Here is a 20,402-nt window from a genome sequence, read left to right on the forward strand (position 1 = left end):
ATAAATCATCCAGACAGAAGATCAGTGCCCAAATAATGAACTTGAAAGACACTTTAGACCATATGTATCTAACAGACATATTATTGCATCCAATAGGAACAGAATACACAATCTTCTTAAATGCACGTGGAACATACATATGTTAGGATAAATCACATGATAGATCACAAAACACATCTTAGCAAATGTAAGAAGTTGGAAATCATACCAAGTATCTCTTCTGACCATAACAGCATGAAACTAAAAATCAAAAACAGAAGGAAAGCCAGAAAATTAGATGTGTGGAGATTAAACAACATGATCTTGAACAGCCAGTGGGTCAAAGAAGTCGATAGAGGAATCAAGCAATATTTTGAAACAAATAAAATTTGAAACACAATATATCAAAACCTAAGGAAGCTTTCAAAAGCAGTTGTAAGAGGGAAGTTTGTAGTGATAATGCCTACATTACTAAATGAGGCCAATCTTAAAAACTTCCCTTTACACTTTAAGGAACTGGAAATAGAAGAACAAACTAAGCCAAAAGTTAGCAGAAAGAAGGAAATAACAAAGATAAGAGAAGAAAGAAATGAAGTGGAGGCCAGGAAAACAATAGAAAAGATCAATGAAACTAAGAGTTGGTTCTTTTAATAAATTAAACAAAATAGAAAAATATTTAGCTAGAGTAAGATAAGAGAGAAGACATTTCTAAAACCAGTATTGAAAGAGAAAACCTTATAACTGATACCACAGAAATGCAAATGATCATGAGACTGCTGTCAACAAGTATGTGCCAACAAAATGGATGGTCCAGAAGAAATGGTTATATTCCTCTAAATATATGACCTACCAATACTGAATAATGAAGAAGTAGAAAATCTAAACACAATAATAATGAGTAAGGATCGTGAATCAGTAATCAAAAAACCTTCCAACACAGAAAAGACTGGGACCAGATGATTTAACCAGTGAATTCTACCAAACATTTTAATTAACACAAATCCTACTCAAATCCTTCCAAAAAATAATTGAAGAGAGGGAATACTCCTAAACTCATTTTGTGAGGCTGACATTACTCTGATACAAAAACCTAATAAAGACACTACAAGAAAAGAAGATTACAGACCAATATCCTTATTGAATATAGATACAGAAGTTCACAATGTAATACTGGTAAACTAAATGCAACACATTAAAAGGATCACTCACCATGATCAACTGGGAAATTATGTTTGAAATTCAAGAATGGTTTGACATACACAATCAATTCTGTAATATACAATATTAATAGGATGTAAGATAAAAATTATAGACTCATCTCAATAGCTACAAAAATGCATTCAAGAAAAAACATTCTTCCATGAGAAATTGGGTGTACAAGGAATGTTCTTCAGCATAAAAAGGGTCATATATGATAAGCCAATAGGTATTGCCAAATTCAATCATGAAAGTTAAAATCCCTTCCTATAAGATTGGTAGCAAGACAAGGATACTCACTCTTGACATTTCTATTCAACATAATTCTGAAAGTCCTAGCTAGAGCAATTAAGAAAAAGAAATAAAAGACATACACATTGGAAAGGAAGAAGTAGAATTATCTATATTAGCAGATGACATGATCTTATGCATGAAAAGTCTTAGGATCCACTAAAATTTGTTAGAACTTATGAGGGATTGCAATGAAGTTGCAGAATACAAAATCAGCATACAGAAATCTTTTGTATTTTTCTGTATATTAACTGTGATCTGAAAAAGAAATTAAGAAAGCAATCCCATTTATAATAACATCAAAAACAATATAACACTTAGAAATAAATTTAACCAGGGTGGTGAAAAACCCAAACACCAAAAACTACAAAACATTGATTGATGGTGAAGAAGACACAAATAAATGGAAAGATATCCTGTGTCCATGGTTTGGAAGGATTAGTATTATTTAAATGACCTTGCTACCCAAAGCAGTCTACAGAGTCAGTATAATACCAGTCAAAATTCCAGTGACTTTTTTCTACCAAAATATTTTTAAAATATCAAATTTGTTTGGACCATTAGAGGCCCTGAATAGCCAACATGATACTGAGAAAGAAGAACAAAGCAGAAGGGATCACTATACCTGATTTCAAGCATTATTTCAGAGCTGTAGTAATCAAAACAATGTGGTACTGGCCTAAAAACAAGCATATAAATAAGTATAACAGAATAGAGAGCTCAGACATAAACCCCAGCATTTTTGGTCAAGTAATTTTTAACAGTGTCTCCAGGAACACTCAGTGGGGAAAGGACACAATACATGGTGTTGGGAAGACTAATGTCAACATGCAAGAGAATGAAATTGGACCCCTGTCTTACACCATTCACAAAAATTAACTTGAAATGGATCAATATATTTAAATGCAAGACCAAAACCTGTATAACTACTAGTATAAAACATAGGGAAAAATATTCTTGACAATGTAGAATAAGCAGTTGGGCTTTATTAAAGAGCTTCTGCATAGAAAATGAAACAATAAATTGAAAAGACAACATAGGGAATGGGAGAAAATATCCACAAACCATATACCTGAAAAGGGACTAATATTCAAAATGTATGAGGAATTTGTACAACTCAATAGTAAGACAATCCAATTAAAAATGGGAAAAGAACCTGAAATACTTGTTTTTCCGAAGAAGAGATGCAAATGGCAAACAGTTACATGAAAAGATGTTCATCGTTACTAGTATCAGAGAAATGCAAACCAAAATCACAATGAGATATTACCTTTATTACCTGTGTGTGTGTTGGTTGCTCAGTCATGTTCGACTCTGTGACCCCACGGACTGTTGCCTGCCAGGCTCCTCTGTCCATGGAATTCCAGGCAAAAGTACTGGAATGGGTTGCCATTCCCATCTCCATGGGATTTTCCCAATCCAGGGATTGAACCTGGGCCTCCTGCATTGCAAGTAGATTCTTTCCTGCTGAGCCACCAGGGAAACCCTGAGATATTACATTATACCTGTTTTTATAAAAAGGAATAAGAGATAACAGGGACTTCCCTGGTGGTCCAGTGGTTAGGACTTCACCTTCCAGTGCAGGGGCTGTGGGTTTGATCTTGGTGGTTCACATGGTAAAGAATCTGCCTCCAATGCAGGAGACCTACATTCAGTACCTGAGTTGGGAAGATGCTTAGGAGAAGGGAATGGCAACACACTAGAGTATTCTTCCCTAGAGAATCCCACAAACAGAGGAGCCTGGCAGTATATAGTCTATGAGGTTGCAGAGTTGGACATGACTGAGTGACTAAGCACAAGATACAACAAACCTTTGGGGTGTGGAGAAAAGGGAACATTTATACACTGTTGCTTTCTCTGTGATCCAGTGGATGTTGGCAATTTGATCTCTGGTTCCTCTGCATTTTGTAAACCCAGCTTGTACACCTGGAAGTTCTCAATCCACATACTGCTGAAGCCTAACTTGAAGGATTTTGAACATAACCTTACTAGCCTGTGAAATGAGTGCAATTGTGCAGTCAAAGGCTTTGGCGTAGTCAATAAGGCAGAAGTAAATGTTTTTCTGGAACTCTCTTGCTTTTTTGATGATCCAGTGGATGTTGACAATTTGATCTCTAGTTCCTCTTTTCTAAATCCAGCTTGAACATTTGGAAGTTCATGGTTCATGTACTGTTGAAGCCTGGCTTGGAGAATTTTGAGCATTACTTTACTAGTGTGTGAGATGAGTGCAACTGTGCAGTAGTTTGAACATTCTTTGGCATTGCCCTTCTTTGGGATTGGAATGAAAACTGACCTTTTCCAGTCTTGTGACCACTGCTGAGTTTTCCAAAATTTCTGGCATATTGAGTGCAACACTTTCACAGCATCATCCTTTAGGATTTGAAATAGTTCAACTGGAATTCCATCACCTCCGCTAGCTTTGTTTGTAGTAACTCTTCCTAAGGCCCACTTGACTTCGCACTCTAGGCTGTCCGACTCTAGGTGAGTGACCACACCATGTGTGGTTATCTGGGCCATTAAGATACTTTTTGTACAGTTCTTCTATGTATTCTTGCCACCATACAGCATTACTACCAAAAAAATTTTTTTTTAGTATTTAAAATTTTTGTTTTTAAATTGAAGTAAAGTTGATTTATAATGTTGTATTAGTTTTAGGTATACCACATAATGTTTAGATATCTTCATGGATTATACTCCATTTAAAGTTATTATAAAATATTGGTTACATTCCTTGTTCTTTACATTGCATCCTTATATCTTGTTTATTTTGAAGGATAACTGCTTTAACAGAATTTTGTGGTTTTCTGTCATCAGTTCAGTTCAGTCGCTCAGTCGTGTCCGACTCATTGCGACCCCCATGAATCGCAGCACGCCAGGCCTCCTTGTCCATCACCAACTCCCAGAGTTTACTCAATCTCATGTCCATCGAGTCGGTGATACCATCCAGCCATCTCATCTCTTCTGTCATCCCCTTCTCCTCCCAGCATCAGGGTCTTTTCCAATGAGTCAACTCTTCGCATGAGGTGGCCAAAGTATTGGAGTTTCAGCTTCAGCATCAGTCCTTCCCGTGAACACCCAGGACTGATCTCCTTTAGGATGGACTGGTTGTATCTCCTTGCAGTTCAAGGAACTCTCAAGAGTCTTCTCCAACACCACAGTTCAAAAGCATCAATTTTTTGGCTCTCAGCTTTCCTCACAGTCCAACTCTCACATCCATACATGACCACTGGAAAAACCATAGCCTTGACCAAATGGACCTCTTTGGCAAAGTAATGTCTCTGCTTTTTAATATGCTATCTAGGTTGGTCATAACTTTCCTTCCAAGGAGTAAGCGTCTTTTAATTTCATGGCTGCAATCACCATCTGCAGTGATTTTCTGTCATACATCAACAATAATCAGCCATAGGTACATCCATGTCCCCTTCCTCTCAGACCTCCTCCCACCTCCCTCCCCACGCCACCCCTTCAGCCTGTCGCAGAGCCCCTGTTTGAGTTCCCTGAGTCGTACAGCAGATTCCCATTGGCTCTCTGTTTTACACGTGGTATTGTGAATTTCTGTGTTACTCTCTCCATACATCTCCCCTCCTCCATCCCCTCCCCCCACCTTGTCCATAGGTCTCTTGTCTATGTTGGTTTCTCCATTGCTGCCCAGAAAATAAATTCATCAGTGCCATCTCTTCAGATTCCATATATATGTGTCAGTATATGAAATTTATATTTCTCTTTCTGACTTATTTCACACAGCTTCTTTATCCATTCATCTGTCGATGGACATCTAGGTTGCTACCATGTTCTAGCTATTGTAAATAGTGCTGCAGTGAACACTGAGGTACATATGTCTTTTTCAGTTTTTATTTTCTCAGGGTATTTGCCTAGGAGTGGGGATTGCTGGGTTGTATTATAGTTTTAATCCTAGCTTTTTAAGGAATCTCCATACCGTCTTCCATAGTGGCTCTATCAGTTTGCATTCCCACCAGCAGTGCAAGAGTATTCCCCTTTTGCCACACCCTCTCCAACATTTATTGTTTGTAGTCTTTTTGATGATGGCCATTCTGACTGGTGTGAGGTGATATCTCACTGTAGTTTTGATTTGCATTTCTCTGATAATGAGTGATGTTGACCATCTTTTCATGTGCTCGTTTGCCATCTGTATATCTTCTTTAGAGAAATGTCTCTTCAGGTCCCTGTCCCACTTTTTGATTGGGTTGTTTGCTTTTCTAGTGTTGAGTTGTATAAGCTGCTTGTATATTTTGAAAATTAATTCTTCATCAGTTGTTTCCCTTGCTATTATTTTCTCCCATTCTGAGGGGTTGTCTTTTCACCTTGTTTGTAGTTTCCTTTGCTGTGCAAAAGCTTTTAAGTTTAATTAGGTCCTACTTGTTCTTTTCTTTTTCCCATTACTCTAGGAGATGGATCATAGAAGATCTTGCTTTGATTTATGTCATCAAGTGTTCTGCCTATGTTCTCCTATAAGAGTTTAATAGTTTCTGGTCTTATATTTAGGTCCTTAACCCATTTTGAGTTTATCCTTTTGTATGGTGTTAAGAAGTGTCCTAATTTCATTCTTTTACATGTAGCTGTCCAGTTTTCCCAGCACCATTTATTGAAGAGGCTGTCTTTGTCCCATGGTATATTCTTGCCTCCTTCATCAATAATAGGTGTATGGGTTTATCTATGGGTTCTCTATCTTGTTCCATTGGTCTATATTTCTGGTTTTGTGCCAGTACTATACTGTCTAGATGACTGTAGCTTTGTAGTATAGTCTGAAGTCAGGATGATTGATTTCTCCAGCTCCATTCTTCTTTCTCAAGACTGCTTTGGCTATTCGGGGTCTTTTGTGTTTCCATATGAATTGTGAAACTTTTTGTTCTAGTGCTGTGATAAAAGTCATTGGTAATTTGATAGGGATCACATTGAATCTGTAGATTGCATTTGGTAGTATAGTCATTTTCACAATAATGAATCTTCCTACCCAGGAAAATGGAATATCTCTCCATCTGTTTATGTCATCTTTGATTTCTTTCATCAGTGTCTTATACCTTTCCATATACAGGTCTTTTGTTTCCTTAGGTAGGTTTATTCCTAGATATTTAATTATTTTTGTTGCAATGGTGAATGGTATTAATTCCTTAATTCTCTTTCTTAATTTTCATTGTTAGTATCTAAGAGTGCAAGTGATTTCTGTGTATTGACCTTGTATCCCACAACTTTCTGAATTTGCTGATTAGCTCGATAGTAGTTTTCTGATAGTTTCTTTTGGGTTTTCTATATATAGTACCATGTCATCTGCAAACAGTGAGAGTTTTACTTCTTCTTTTCCAAACTGGATTGCTTTTATTTGTTTTTCTTCTCTAATTGCCATATCTAGGACTTCCAAAACTGTGTTGAATAATAGTGGTGAGGAGTGGATCCCCTTGTCTTGTTCCTGATCTTAGAGGGAAAGATTTTAGTTTTTCACCACTGAGAATAATGTTTGCTGTAGGCTTTTCACATATGACCTTTACTGTGTTGAGGTAGGTTCCTTTCTATGCCCATTTTTTGAGGCATTTTTATCATAATTGGATGCTGGATTTTGTTGAAGGCTTTTTCTGCATCTATTGAGATGATCATATTGTTTTTATCTTTCAGTTTGTTGATATGGTGTATCACATTGATTGATTTGCATATATTGAAGAATCCATGCATCCCTGGAATAAACCCAACTTGATCATGGTATATGAGCTTTTTAACGTGCTGGATTCTGTTTGCTAGAATTTTGTTGAGGAATTTTGCATCTGTGTTCATCAGTGATATTAGCCTGTAATTTTCTTTTTTCGTGTTGTCTTTTCCTGGTTTTGGTGTCCGGGTGACTCTGGCCTTGTGGAATGAGTTTGGAAGTGTTCCTTCCTCTGCAGTATTTTTGGAGGAGTTTCAGAAAAACAGGCATTAGCTCTTCTCTAAATGTTTGATAGAATTCCCCTGTGAAGCCGTCTGGCCCTCGGCGTTTGCTTTTGGGGAGATTTTGGATCATTGTTTCCATTTCAGTGTTTGTAATTGGGTCTACTTCTTCCTGGTTCAGTCTTGGGAGGATGATCTTTTCTAAGTATCTGTCCATTTCCTCTAGGTTGTCCATTTTATTAGCATATATTGCTCATAATATTATCTTATGGTCCTTTGTATTTCTGTGTTGTCTGTTGTAACCTCTCCTTTTTCATTTCTAATTTAATTGATTTGATTTTTCTCCCTGTTTTTCTTGATGCGTCTGGCTAGTGGTTCGTCAATTTTGTTTATCTTCTCAAAGAACCAGCTTTTAGTTTTATTAATCTTTGCTACTGTTTTCTTTATTTCTTTTTCACTTATTTCTGCTCTGATTTTTATGATCTCTCGTTCCTTCTACTGACTTTGTTTTTTGTTTTTTCTTTTTCCAGCTGGTTTAGGTGTAGAGTTAGGCTGTCTAGTCAATGCTTTTCTTGTTTCTTGAGGTATGATTGTGTCACCATAAACCTCCCTCTTAGAATTGCTTTTGCTGAGTCCCATAGGTTTTGGGTCATCGTGTTTTCATTGTCATTTGTTTCTAGGAATCTTTTGATTTCTTTTCTTATTTCTTCAGTAACGTCTTTGTTATTTAGTACTGTATTGTTTAAACTCCACGAATTTGTGTTTTTTGCTGTTTTGTTTTTTTTTCCTGTAGTTGATATCTAGTCTCATAGCGTTGTGGTCAGAGAAGATACTTGATACAATTGCAATTTTCTTAAATTTACTGAGGCTTGATTTGTGGCCCAAGATGTGGTCTGCCCTGGAGAATGTTCCATGTGTACTTGAAAGAAAGTGTATTCTTCCACAGAAAGTCTTGAAGATATCAGTTAGGTCCATTTGGTCTATTGTTTCATTTAAGGTTTGTGTTTCCTTATTGATTCTCTGTTTTGATGATCTGTCCATTGGTGAAAGTGGGGTGTTAAAGTCCCCTTCTATTATTGTGTTGCTGTCAGCTTCTCCTCTTATGCCTTTTAGTGTTTGCCATATATATTGAGGTGCTTCTATGTTGGGTGCATAGACATTTACAATTGTTGCGTCTTCTTCTTGGATTGATCCCTTGATCATTATGTAGCATCCTTCTTTGTTTCTTATTATATTCTTTATTTTAAAGTCTATTTTGTCTGAAATAAGGATTGACACTCCAGCTTTCTTTTGGTTTCCATTTGCATGGAATATCTTTTTCCATCCTTTTACTTTCAATCTGTCTGTGCCTCTAGGTCTAAAGTGGGTCTCCTGTAGGCAGAATATATATGAGTCTTATTTTTTTATCCATTCACTCAATCTGTATCTTTTGTTTGGTGCATTTATTCCATTAACATCTTAGGTAATTATTGATACATATGTTCCTATTGGCATTTTCTTGATTGTTTTGGGTTTTTTTTTTTTAGGTCTTTCCTTTATTTTGTGTTTGCTGGCAATGTAAGTCCCTTTAGTATTGTTGCAGACTGGTTTGTTGGTGCTGAATTCTCTTTAACTTCTGCTTGTCTGTAAAGTTTTTGATTTCTGCATCAATTTTGAATGAGATCTTTGCTGGGTATAGTCATTGTAGTTGTGGGGTTTTCTCTTTCAGTACTTTAAATATATCCTGCCATTTCCTTCTGGCCTGTAGAGTTTCTGCAGAAAAATCTGCTGTTAATCATATGGTTTTCCCCTTGTATGTTACTTGTTTCTTTTCTTTTGCTGCTTTTAATATTCTTCCTTTGTGCTTAATCTTTGTTAGCTTAATTAATATGTGTCTCAATGTGTTTCTCTTTGGGTTTAACTTGTAGGAGATTCTCTGCACTTTTTGGACTTGATTGACTATTTCCTTTCCCATTTGGGGCAAGTTTTCAACTATAGTTTCTTCAAAAATTTTCTAAGTGTCTTTCTTTTTTTTTTCTTCCACTGGGACCCCTATAACTCGAATGTTGGTGCATTGAATATTGTCCCAAATATTGTCTGAAACTTTCCTCAATTCTTTTCATTCCTTTCCCTTTATTCAGCTATTCAACAGTTATTTCCAATATTCTATCCTCCAGCTCACTTACGCATTCCTCTTCCTCAGTTATTCTGCTATTGGTTCCTTCTAGAGTATTTTTAATTTCAGTAATTGTGTTATTCACCCCTGTTTGTTCATTCTTTATTTCTTCTGTGTCCTTGGTGATTGTATTAACTGTGTTAAATGCTTCTTGCATTTTCTCCATTCTATTTTCAAGTCTTCGGAGCATCTTTACTATCATTATTCTGAATTCTATTTATTGCCCTCCAAGTCCCTGGTTTGCCTGGTTTTCCAAGACTTTGCAGCTCCCCTTTGGGCCCACCTGTGAAGGAGTTTCCCTGTGCATGGGAACTCCTATTTCAGGGCTCCCTCCCTCCCTTGGGGCACAAGCTGCCCAGAAGCTGTCTTTTCCATTGTTCTGTCTCCCTACTCTCTCCTACCTCATTTTAGGGAGCTTAACCTGCTCCCCTGGAGGCCTGGGTCTTCTGCTGTTGTCTAGAGGTTGCTTTGTAGGAGTTGTTCCATATCCTGATGAATTTTTGATGTATTTGGGGGATGCTGGCGATCTCTGCATCTTATTCCTCCACCACCTTCTATCTCACAGAATTTTTAATTTAAAAAACATTTTGGAGGCTTTAAAATTATAGTTGACTTACAGTATTAATTTCAAGTCTACAGTATAGTGATTCAGTATTTTTTATAGATGATGCTCCATTAAAAATTATTGCTAGGTAATAACACTAATTCCCTCTTCTATATAATATATCCTTATTGCTTATCTATTTTATACATGGTAATTTGTATCTTTTAATCCCATGTCTCTAATTTGCCCCTCTTACCTTCCCTATCCACCTATTGTAATCACTAGTTTGTTTTACAAACTAGTTGTAGTTTTTTTTCTATAACTGAGTCTGTTTCTATTTTGCTGTATACATTTGTTTGTATTATTTTTTTTTAGATTCCACATAAAAGTGATAATATACAATATTTGTCTTTGCTTATTTCACTAAGCATAATATTCTCTAGGTCCAGCCCCATTACTACAAATGGCAAAATTTCATTCTTCTTATATCTGAGTAATATTCCATTGCATCTGTGTGTATGTATCACATCTTCTTTATCAGTTCATCAGTTGATGGATACTTGGGTTGCTTTCATTTCTTGGCTATTGTAAATAGTGCTACTATGAAGGTTGAGGTGTGTATATCTTTTCAAATTAATGGTTTGCATTTTTTTTTAATATATATACCCAGGAGTGGAATTTCTGGATCATATGGTAATTGTATTCTTAATTTTTTGCGAAATTTCCGTACTGTTTTCTGTAGTGGCTGCACTCTGAGAGTGTCTTTGTTTCTTCACACTTGGAGCATCTTTTCTTCAGACATACAAATCTAGGTTAATGAGGGGTTGTTTTTTTTTTTTCTATCAGCACTTTAATTGTTTCACTCCACTTTAGTTCTTTCTTGCATGGTTTTGATGAGACGTCTACTCTAATTCTTATCCTTTTTTCTCTGTAAGTATTGTAGGTTAGGGGCTTTCCCTCCACCCCTGGAGGAGGGAAATCTTTATTCAAGATTTTCTCTTTGTTGCTGGTTTTTTGCAGTTTGGGTTCGGTATACTTAAGTGTAGATTTTGTATATTTTTGCCTCCCAGGTTTTTTTAAGCTTCCTGGCTCTGTGATTTGATGTTGTCTTTAGTTTTGGAAAGTTCTTAACCATTTTTGCTTCAAATACTTCTATTCAATTCTCTCTTCTGGTCTTCCATTTATATGTATATTGCACCTTCTGAAACTATCCCACAGTTCTTGGGTTTTGTTCTCTTGCCTCTTTTTTTTCTTGTTGTATACAAGTTTTGAAAGTTTCTAATAACCTGTGTTCAAGTTCATTGATTGTTAACTTGGCCATGTTGATGAAGTCATCAAAATGCATTCTTTATTTTCTTTACAATGGTTTTCATATCTAACATTCCCATTTGAAATGCTGTTGTTTTTATCTCTTTTCTTACACTACCCATCTTTCATATCTTTTACTATCTCTTCTAGAGTGTTTAAAATATTAATCATAGTTATTTAAAATTTCTTACCTAAATATAAGTATATTATTTTTGTCACATCTGAGTCTGGTTCTGATGTTCCTTTGTCTCTTCATATGTTTTCTCTTGCTTTTTAGCATGCCTTGTAATTTTTTGTTGAAAGTTTGACGTGTATATTGGGTAATAGTACTTGAGGTTCAGTTCAGTTCAGTCACTCAGTTGCGACCCCATGAACCACAGCACGCCAGCCTCCCTGTCCATCACCAACTCCTGGAGTTTACCCAAATTCATGTCCACTGAGTTGGTGATGGCATCCAACCATCTTATCCTCTGTCGTCCCCTTCTCCTCCTGCCCTCAATCTTTCCCAGCATTAGGGTCTTTTGAAAGGAGTCAGCCTTTCGCATCAGGTGGCCAAAGTATTGGAGTTTCAGTACTTGAGATATATAGGCCTTTAAAAAAAAATCATTTTCATTTATTTGGCTGCATAGGGTCTTAGTTGTGGCATGTGGGATCTAGTTCCCTGACCAGGGATCAAACCAGGCCCCCTGTTTTGAGAGTGCAGAGTTTTAGCCACTGGACCAGCAAGGAATTCCCTAGATAGTCCTTTAATGTCAGGTTTTATGTTGACATAATAAAGAACTAGGCTGTATTGATGTTTGTGGTGGCTGTGGGTACCAGAAGCTTCAGGTTTTTCTAGTGTTTTGATTTTGTCTCCCTTGTTTTTTGGTTTCCCTAAGAACTCCTTCTTATATAGAAATTTTGGAGTTGTAGTTTGTTCCAAGATTTCAGTTCTCTCCTGGGTCCAATAAAATTGATTTTCCATTTGTCAGCACTTTCTCATGTATTTTTACTTTTAACCATTAAGTTCTGAGCATTTAAAAATTTATTCTAAATACTAGTCTTTTGTTGGATATGTGATTTGAAAATATTTTCTCATCTGTGGTTTCTGTTTTCATGCTCATAAGAGATTCTTTTGTATAGAAAATGTTTTATATTTTGATGAAGCACAATTTATTAGTTCTGTCATTATGGATCACTCACTTTGAGATCAAATCTGTAAACTTACTACTTCATCCAAGATCCCAAGGATTTCTCCTGTTTTGGTAGAGTTTTATATTTTACATGTAAATATAAATGTATGGTCTTCTTCAAGTTAGTTTTTGTGTGATGTTTGAAGTTTAGGTAGAGATTCAATTTTGTCTCAGAAGATATCCAGTATTTAGTACTATTTGTTGACCTTGTTTCATTGAATTGCCTTCCAAATTTGTCAAAAGTTATTTGGACCTATTATATGGGTTTATTTTTCTGTGTTTTTCTATTCTGTTGCATTGATCTATCTTTCTATCCCTCTGCAAGTACAACACAGTCTTATTTACTGTAGATAAATATGGTCTTAAAATTGGGTAGGCTGTTTCCTCCCACTTCATTCTTCTTTTGCACAATTGCTTTAGTTATTCTTGTTCCTTTGCCTTTTGATATGAGTTTTAAACTAAGCATGTCAACAAAATCTACAAAATTACTTTGCCAGAGTTTTATAAAAACGTCAGCTGATGTTTTTTATAATGTTGAGTATTAAAATTCATGAACACAATTTGTTTACTTATATCTTTTCTTTCATCTGGGTTTTGTAGATTTTAGCACTCAAGTTCTATAATTGTTTCTAGATTTATATCTCAGTATATCATATTTTGAGTGATTTTAAGTGGTGTTGCATTTCAGTTTTCAGCTTCTACATGTTCATTGCTTGTAGATAGAAATACAACTGAGTTTTGTATGTTTATCTTATATGCTGCATCATTACTGAACTTATTAACTCTATGAGTTTCTTTGCAGATTTTTTAGGATTTTCTGTGTTGACCAGCATATTATCTGCAAACAGGGAAGTTTTATGCATTACATGCCTTTATTTCTTTTTCTTGAAACTTCCTCAAACTATGTTTAAGAAGAAGGATGAGAAGGATGAGAAAAGCCATGCTGCCTTCTTCTTGATCTTTAGGGAGGAAAGCATTCATTCTTTCACTACTAAGTATATTCTTGTAGGCTTTGGGAAGCTGATCTTTATGAAGTTGAGAGAGTACTCTCCAATACTGTTTTTGCTGTTAATGTGAATGAGTGTTGAATTTTGTCAATTGCCATTTCTGCATCAATTGATATGATCATGTTATCTATCTCTTTTAAACTGTTATATGATGAATTACATTGACTGATTTCCAAATATTGAGTTAGCCTTGCATTCCTGAGATAAGCCTCTGTTGGTCTTTTTATATATTGCTATATTCTATTGGATAACCTTTTGTTAAGGACTTTTACACCAGTATCCATGAGGATTATTGGTGCATAGTTTTCTCCCTCTTCCCAGCTTTACTAAATTAAAATGACAAGTAAAAGTTACTTCTGGTTTTTTTTATTATATTGTCCTCATTTGATTTCACTCTCAGGTAATCCTGTCTTTATAGAATGACTTGGGAAGTTTTCCCTGTTGTATTTTCTGGAAAAGATTGTTACAATTGGTGATAATTTTTCTTTAAATATTCAATAAAATTCTCTTGTGAAACCACATGGGGCTGAAGATTTCTTTTCTGGAAGTTTAAAAATTATAAATTAAAATTTGTTAGTAGGTATAGGGACTAATCTGTCTACTTCAGATTTGGGGAATTGCTTTGATTTTTGGTTTTTTGAGGAATTAGTTCACTTCATAAGTTGTCAGATAGACTTTGTAAAATTGTTACTATCATATTTAACTTTATATAATTTACAGTAATCCTCCTTTATAATTCCTAATATTGGTAAATTGTCTTTCCTATCTTTTTTCTTGTCAGTTTTGCCAGAGATTTTTCTGTTTTATTGAACTTTTCAAGGAATTGCTTTTTGTTTCATTGATTATGAATTAACAGTTGCTTTAGTTATTCTTATTCCTTTGCCTTTCATATAAATTTTAAATAAGCATGTCAACAAAATCTATAAAAACACTATGTCAGTTTTATAAAAATGTAAATTGACATTTTTACAATGTTTAGTATTAAAATTCATGAACACACTTTGTTTACTTATATCTTTTCTTTCGTCCGTGTTTTGTAGATTTTAGCACTCAAGTCCTATAATTGTTTTTAAATTCATACCTTAGCTTTATATCTCCATTGTTTTACTGTTTTCAGTTTCATAATTTCTGCTCTTTTATTATTATTATTTTTTGTCTACTTGGTTTGGATTTCTTTTGCTCTTATTTTTCTAGGTTCTTTAGAGTGGGAGATTAGATGCTGATTTGAAACTTTTTCCTTTTTGTAACATAAATATTCAGTGCTATAAATTCCCTTTTGGTTTTGCTTTAGGAAAAGTTTCAAATCAATATCTAAGCTCCCACCTGTTTTGATATATTGCATTTCCAGTGTCATTCAGTTCAGTGTATTTTTTGAATTCACTTGTGACGACTTCTTAGACCCATGGATTACAAGTATGTTGCTTAGTTTAAATATTCGGAGATTTTTCCTATTATCATTCTTCTATCGATTTCTTGTTTGATTCCATTGTGTTTAGATAACACATTCTATATGACCTGAATTATGTTAAATTTATTGAGGTTTGTTTTTTAACTCAGGATATCATCTGTTTTAGTATATGTTTTTTTGTGACTTCTACGATAGAATGTCTATTTTGCTGTTGTTTGGCAGATTAATCTATAAATGTTGGTTACATCTTGTTGGCTCATGGCTGTATTGAGTTCTTTTATATCCTTACTGATTTTCTAGAGACAGGTGTTGAAGTCTCCTACTAGAATCAAAAATTCTTTTTTTCTTTTCAGTTTTATGAGTTTTTGCTTCATGTATTTTGCAACCTGTTGTTTGGTGTATGCACACACATTTGGGGTTACTATTTCTTCTTGGTGGACTGATATTTTATCTTTACACAATATTTCTCTGGTTATTTTCTTGCCTCAGAACTCTTTTTCTATTTGATATTATATAACTTATTCTGCTTTCTTTTGATTAATGTTTGTGTGGTATACCTTGTCTTTCTTGTTAGCTTAGTATAAGTAAAGTCTCTTGTAGACAGTGTATAGTTGGGTTTTTTTTTTTTTTTACACTCAATCTGTCAATCTGTGTATTTTGGTTGGTATTTATATTCTCTGTAATTGATACCTCAGGACTTAAGATCTCATTTTATTTTTTGTAGTCTTCCTGTAAGAGAAAATCTCTCTATTTTTCACCTGATATTTTTTTCTTGCTGTTCTGTTTTTAATTTTTTTCCAGAATTTTATTTTGATTTACCTTTATATTTTAGTGTCTCTTTGTATCACTTCACTTCTTTAGAGGTTGCTGTTGGTGCTTCATTATATGTAAACAAATTATCACAGTCTTTTGCTATTGCATTTTCACAGTTTTAATGAAGTATAAAGACCAATTTTTTTTTATTTCCCTGTATTTCCCTCATTTATAATAAATTTTCCTCCTCTATATTTAGAACCAATTGGACTGTTATAATTTTTTTTCAACTGTCAAACATGATTTAGGGAATTCAAGAGAATGAAAATACATTATACTTATTCATATTTTTACTTTTTGTTATTTTTATTCACACTTGATATTCAGATATTCCTTTTCTATCATTCATTTTTGTTAAGTAAATTCCCTTTAGCCATTCTGTTTGAGTTGATCTTTTAGTGACAATTTTTGGTTTTCCTTCATTTTTAATAAAAATAGAAATATATTTGGTGTGGATAGAGTTCTGGGTTGACAGTTCTTTTCTTTATACCCTTGAGTAATGCTCTCCTTCCTTTTGGCTCCCTGTTTTCTCATGAGAAATCTGCTATCATTGGAATGTTCCCCTTGTAGTTAAAGTTTTGTTTGTCTCTTGCCACCTTCAAGACTTTTTTCTTTTCTTTTTACTTTTCTGATTTTGGTTTTATTTCTTTGGGTTTATCCTTTTGGGTTTGGGGTGTTTTTTTTTTTGTTTTCCTTTTTTTCAGTTTTATGAATCCTTTCCCAAGTCTGGAAAGGTTCTAAACACTTTTGGACTACTTTTATGTCTCATCCTTTTCCTTCTGGGAAACTGATAACATGATTTTTAGATCTTTTGTTTTTGTCCCACAGTTCTATGAGTCTGATTTTTTCTTTTTTAACATCTATTTTCTGTTTTACAGATTGGATATATGTTTTATATTTGAGTTCATTGACTCTTTCTCTGTTTCCTCCATTCTGCTGTTCAGTTTATCTGTTCAGTTCAGTTCAGTCATTCAGCTGTGTCCGACTCTTTGTGACCCCAAGAATCACAGCACTCCAGGCCTCCCTGTCCATCACCAACTGCCAGAGTTTACCCAAACTCATGTCCATCGAGTCGGTGATGCCATCCAGCCATCTCATCCTCTGTCATCCCCTTCTCCTCCTGCCCCCAGTCCCTCCCAGCATCAGGGTCTTTTCCAATGAGTCAACTCTTCGCATGAGGTGGCCAAAGTATTGGAGTTTCAGCTTCAGCAGCACTCCTTCCAGTGAACACCCAGGACTGATCTCCTTTAGGATGGACTGGTTGGATTTCCTTGCAGTCCAAGGGACTCTCAAGAGTCTTCTCCAACACACCACAGTTCAAAAGCATCAATTCTTTGGCACTCAGCTTTCTTCACAGCCCAACTCTCACATCCATACATGACCACTGGAAAAACCATAGCCTTGATCAGATGGACCTTTGTTGGCAAAGTAATGTCTCTGCTTTTTAATATGCTATCTAGTTTGGTCATAACTTTCCTTCCAAGAAATAAGCGTCTTTTAATTTCATGGCTGCAGTCACCATCTGTAGTGATTTTGGAGCCCAAAAAATAAAGTCAGCCACTGTTCCCACTGTCTCCCCATCTATTTCCCATGAAGTGATGGTACCAGATGCCATGATCTTAGTTTTCTGAATGTTGAGCTTTAAGCCAACTTTTTCATTCTCCTCTTTCACTTCCATCATGAGGCTTTTTAGTTCCTCTTCACTTTCTGCCATGAGGGTGGTGTCACCTGCATATCTGAGGTTATTGATATTTCCCTGGCAATCCTGATTCCAGCTTCTGCTTCTCTCAGCCCAGTGTTTCTCATGATGTACTCTACGTATCAGTTAAATAAACAGGGTGACAATATATAGCCTTGACGTGCTCCTTTTCCTATTTGGAACCAGTCTGTTGTTCCATGCCCAGTTCTAACTGTTGCTTCATGACCTGCATACAGGTTTCTCAAGAGGCAGGTCAGGTGGTCTGGTATTTCCATCTCTTTCAGAATTTTCCACAGTTTATTGTGATCCACACAGTCAAAGGCTTTGGCATAGTCAATAAAGCAGAAATAGATGTTTTTCTGGAACTTGCTTGCTTTTTCAGTGATCCAGCAGATGTTGGCAATTTGATCTCTTGTTCCTCTGCCTTTTCTAAAACCAGCTTGAACATCTGGAAGTTCATGGTCCACGTATTGCTGAAGCCTGGCTTGGAGAATTTTGAGCATTACTTTACTAGCTGTGAGATGATTGCAATTGTGTGGTAGTTTGAGCATTATTTGGGATTGCCTTTTTTTGGAATTGGAATGAACTGACCTTTTTCAGTCCTGTGGCCACTGCTGAATTTTCCAAATTTGCTGGCATATTGAGTGCAGCACTTTCACAGCATCATCTTTGAGGATTTGAAATAACTCAACTGGAATTCCATCACCTCCACTAGCTTTGTTCGTAGTGATGCTTTCTAATGGCCCTCTTGACTTCACATTCCAGGATGTTGTCTTTAGGTGAGTGATCACACCATTGTGATTATCTGGGTCGTGAAGATCTTTTTTGTACAGTTCTGTGTATTCTTGCTACCTCTTCTTAATATCTTCTGCTTCTGTAGGTCCATACCATTTCTGTCCTTTATTCAACCCATTTTTTTTTTTTATTAGTTGGAGGCTAATTACTTTACATCATTACAGTAGTTTTTGTTATACATTGAAATGAATTAGCCATGGATTTACATGTATTCCCCATCCCAGTCCCCCCTCCCACCTCCCTCTCCACCCGATCCCTCTGGGTCTTCCCAGTGCACCAGGCCCGAGCACTTGTCTCATGTACCCAACCTGGGCAGGTTATCTGTTTCACCCTAGATAATATACATGTTTCAGTGCTGTTCTTTTGAAACATCCCACCCTCGCCTTCTCCCAGAGTCCACAAGTCTGTTCTATACAAGTAAGCCAGAAAGATAAAGACCATTACAGTATACTAACACATATATATGGACTTTAGAAAGATGATAGTGATAACCCTATATGAACCCATCTTTGCATGAAATGTTCCCTTGGTATCTCTAATTTTCTTGAAGACATCTCTAGTCTTTCCCATTCTATTGTTTTCTTCTCTTTCTTTGCACTGATCACTGAGGAAGGCTTTCTTTTCTCTCCTTGCTATTCTTTGGAACTCTGCATCAAATGGGTATATCTTTCCATTTCTCCTTTGCCTTTAGCTCCTCTTCTTTTCTCAGCTATTTGTAAGGTCTCCTCAGACAACCATTTTGCCTTTTTGCATTTCTTTTTCTTGGGGATGGTGTTGGTCACTGCCTCTTGTACAGTGTCCTGAACCTCCTGTACAGTGTCCCAAGCCAGTGTCCTAAACATAGTTCTTCAGGCACTCTGTCTATCAGATCTAATCCCTTGAAACTGTCATTTCCACTGTATAATTGTAAAGGATATGATTATTGATTATTCAGAAAGGGTGATCATAAATCCTTTTTAAAATGAGCTTCCTTTTTCTACATAGATTGAATTAGAAATTGATTGTCCATTGGCTAGAAACATGACTATTAAGTTATTTCCTTTAGAACTTTATTTGGCAACAGCACTTCTGGACTGTAGGTTTAATCAAAATTATCTAATATCATATATGTTATATTTTAATTATCAATTAACTCTGTAAATGTGTATGTAATAACAAGACTTCTAGTTTTTGAATTTAGTGTGCTAGGTGCCTTCAGCAGAATACTTTTGGATAAAGTTTGGGCTTCCCAGGTGATGCAGTTGTGAAGAACCTGCCTGGCCAGTGCAGGGAGATGCATGACACATGGGTTTGATCCCTGAGTCAGGAAGATCCCCTAGAATAGGCAATGGCGACCCACTCCAGTATTCTTACCTGGAAAATCCCATGGACAGAGGAGCCTGGCAGGCTGTATTTAGGCCCATGGGCTTGCAAAGTGTCAAACATGACTGAGCATGCACACACACACAAGGGTGTAGAGAAAGTCAATGAACCAGATTGAAAATATAACTTTGACATGATGCATGTTCACTGTTACATAAAGAGGTATAAGATGAAATCCTTCTTGGAATTTATCATTCACTTTCCTTTTTTTCTCCATAGTGGTCTATCTGCTTAATATCAGTATTCTGTTTTTCTCTTCTAACAGTTTGCCAGCTCTGTTTCGAAATAAGTTCTAGGAAATATTATGGTTTAATAACAAGTTCTGGCAAGAAGATAACTGTGAACTTATTCTCCATGTCTTTTTAAAAGTGGTTAAGGAGCATAAGTAGGCCAAACTAGAAAAAGTGATGATACTATGAATAGAAGATTAATAAATTCCCAGATTTCATATGTAGGAGTCATGGTTGCTCTGGCTATGGAATAAGTTCCCAGAATTGGTCAGAAAGCCTATTGTGAAGATAAAGGCAGAACAAAAAAATAAAGAAATAGTACAGTGGATCTTTAACCTTACAAGTTTTCTTTATACCATTTAAATGCCAAGCATCAGGAAAAAAGTAAATAATTTATCGCTTCATGTAGACAAAGCTACAGTCTCTCTGAGAACTCTGAAAATTATGTTTCATATATATCTAATTTTTATTTCAAGTGACATTATTATAAAAATCCAAACATAGCTTTGTAGAAATGCAGTCATTTTTCAACCAGACAGTAATGGATTTGAATCCCAGTTTTGCC

At 35.6% G+C, this 20,402-nt stretch overlaps 1 protein-coding gene across 6 annotated transcripts in view; it reads left to right on the forward strand.

Annotated features, from left to right (window-relative positions):
- Positions 1-20,402, forward strand: part of STXBP5L (syntaxin binding protein 5L) — a 333,130-nt gene that overhangs the window by 93,225 nt on the left and 219,503 nt on the right. The gene's annotated exons all lie outside the window — the stretch shown is intronic.

This window comes from Odocoileus virginianus, chromosome 4 (genome assembly GCF_023699985.2).
Source record: "Odocoileus virginianus isolate 20LAN1187 ecotype Illinois chromosome 4, Ovbor_1.2, whole genome shotgun sequence".
Classification (NCBI taxonomy): domain Eukaryota; kingdom Metazoa; phylum Chordata; class Mammalia; order Artiodactyla; family Cervidae; genus Odocoileus; species Odocoileus virginianus.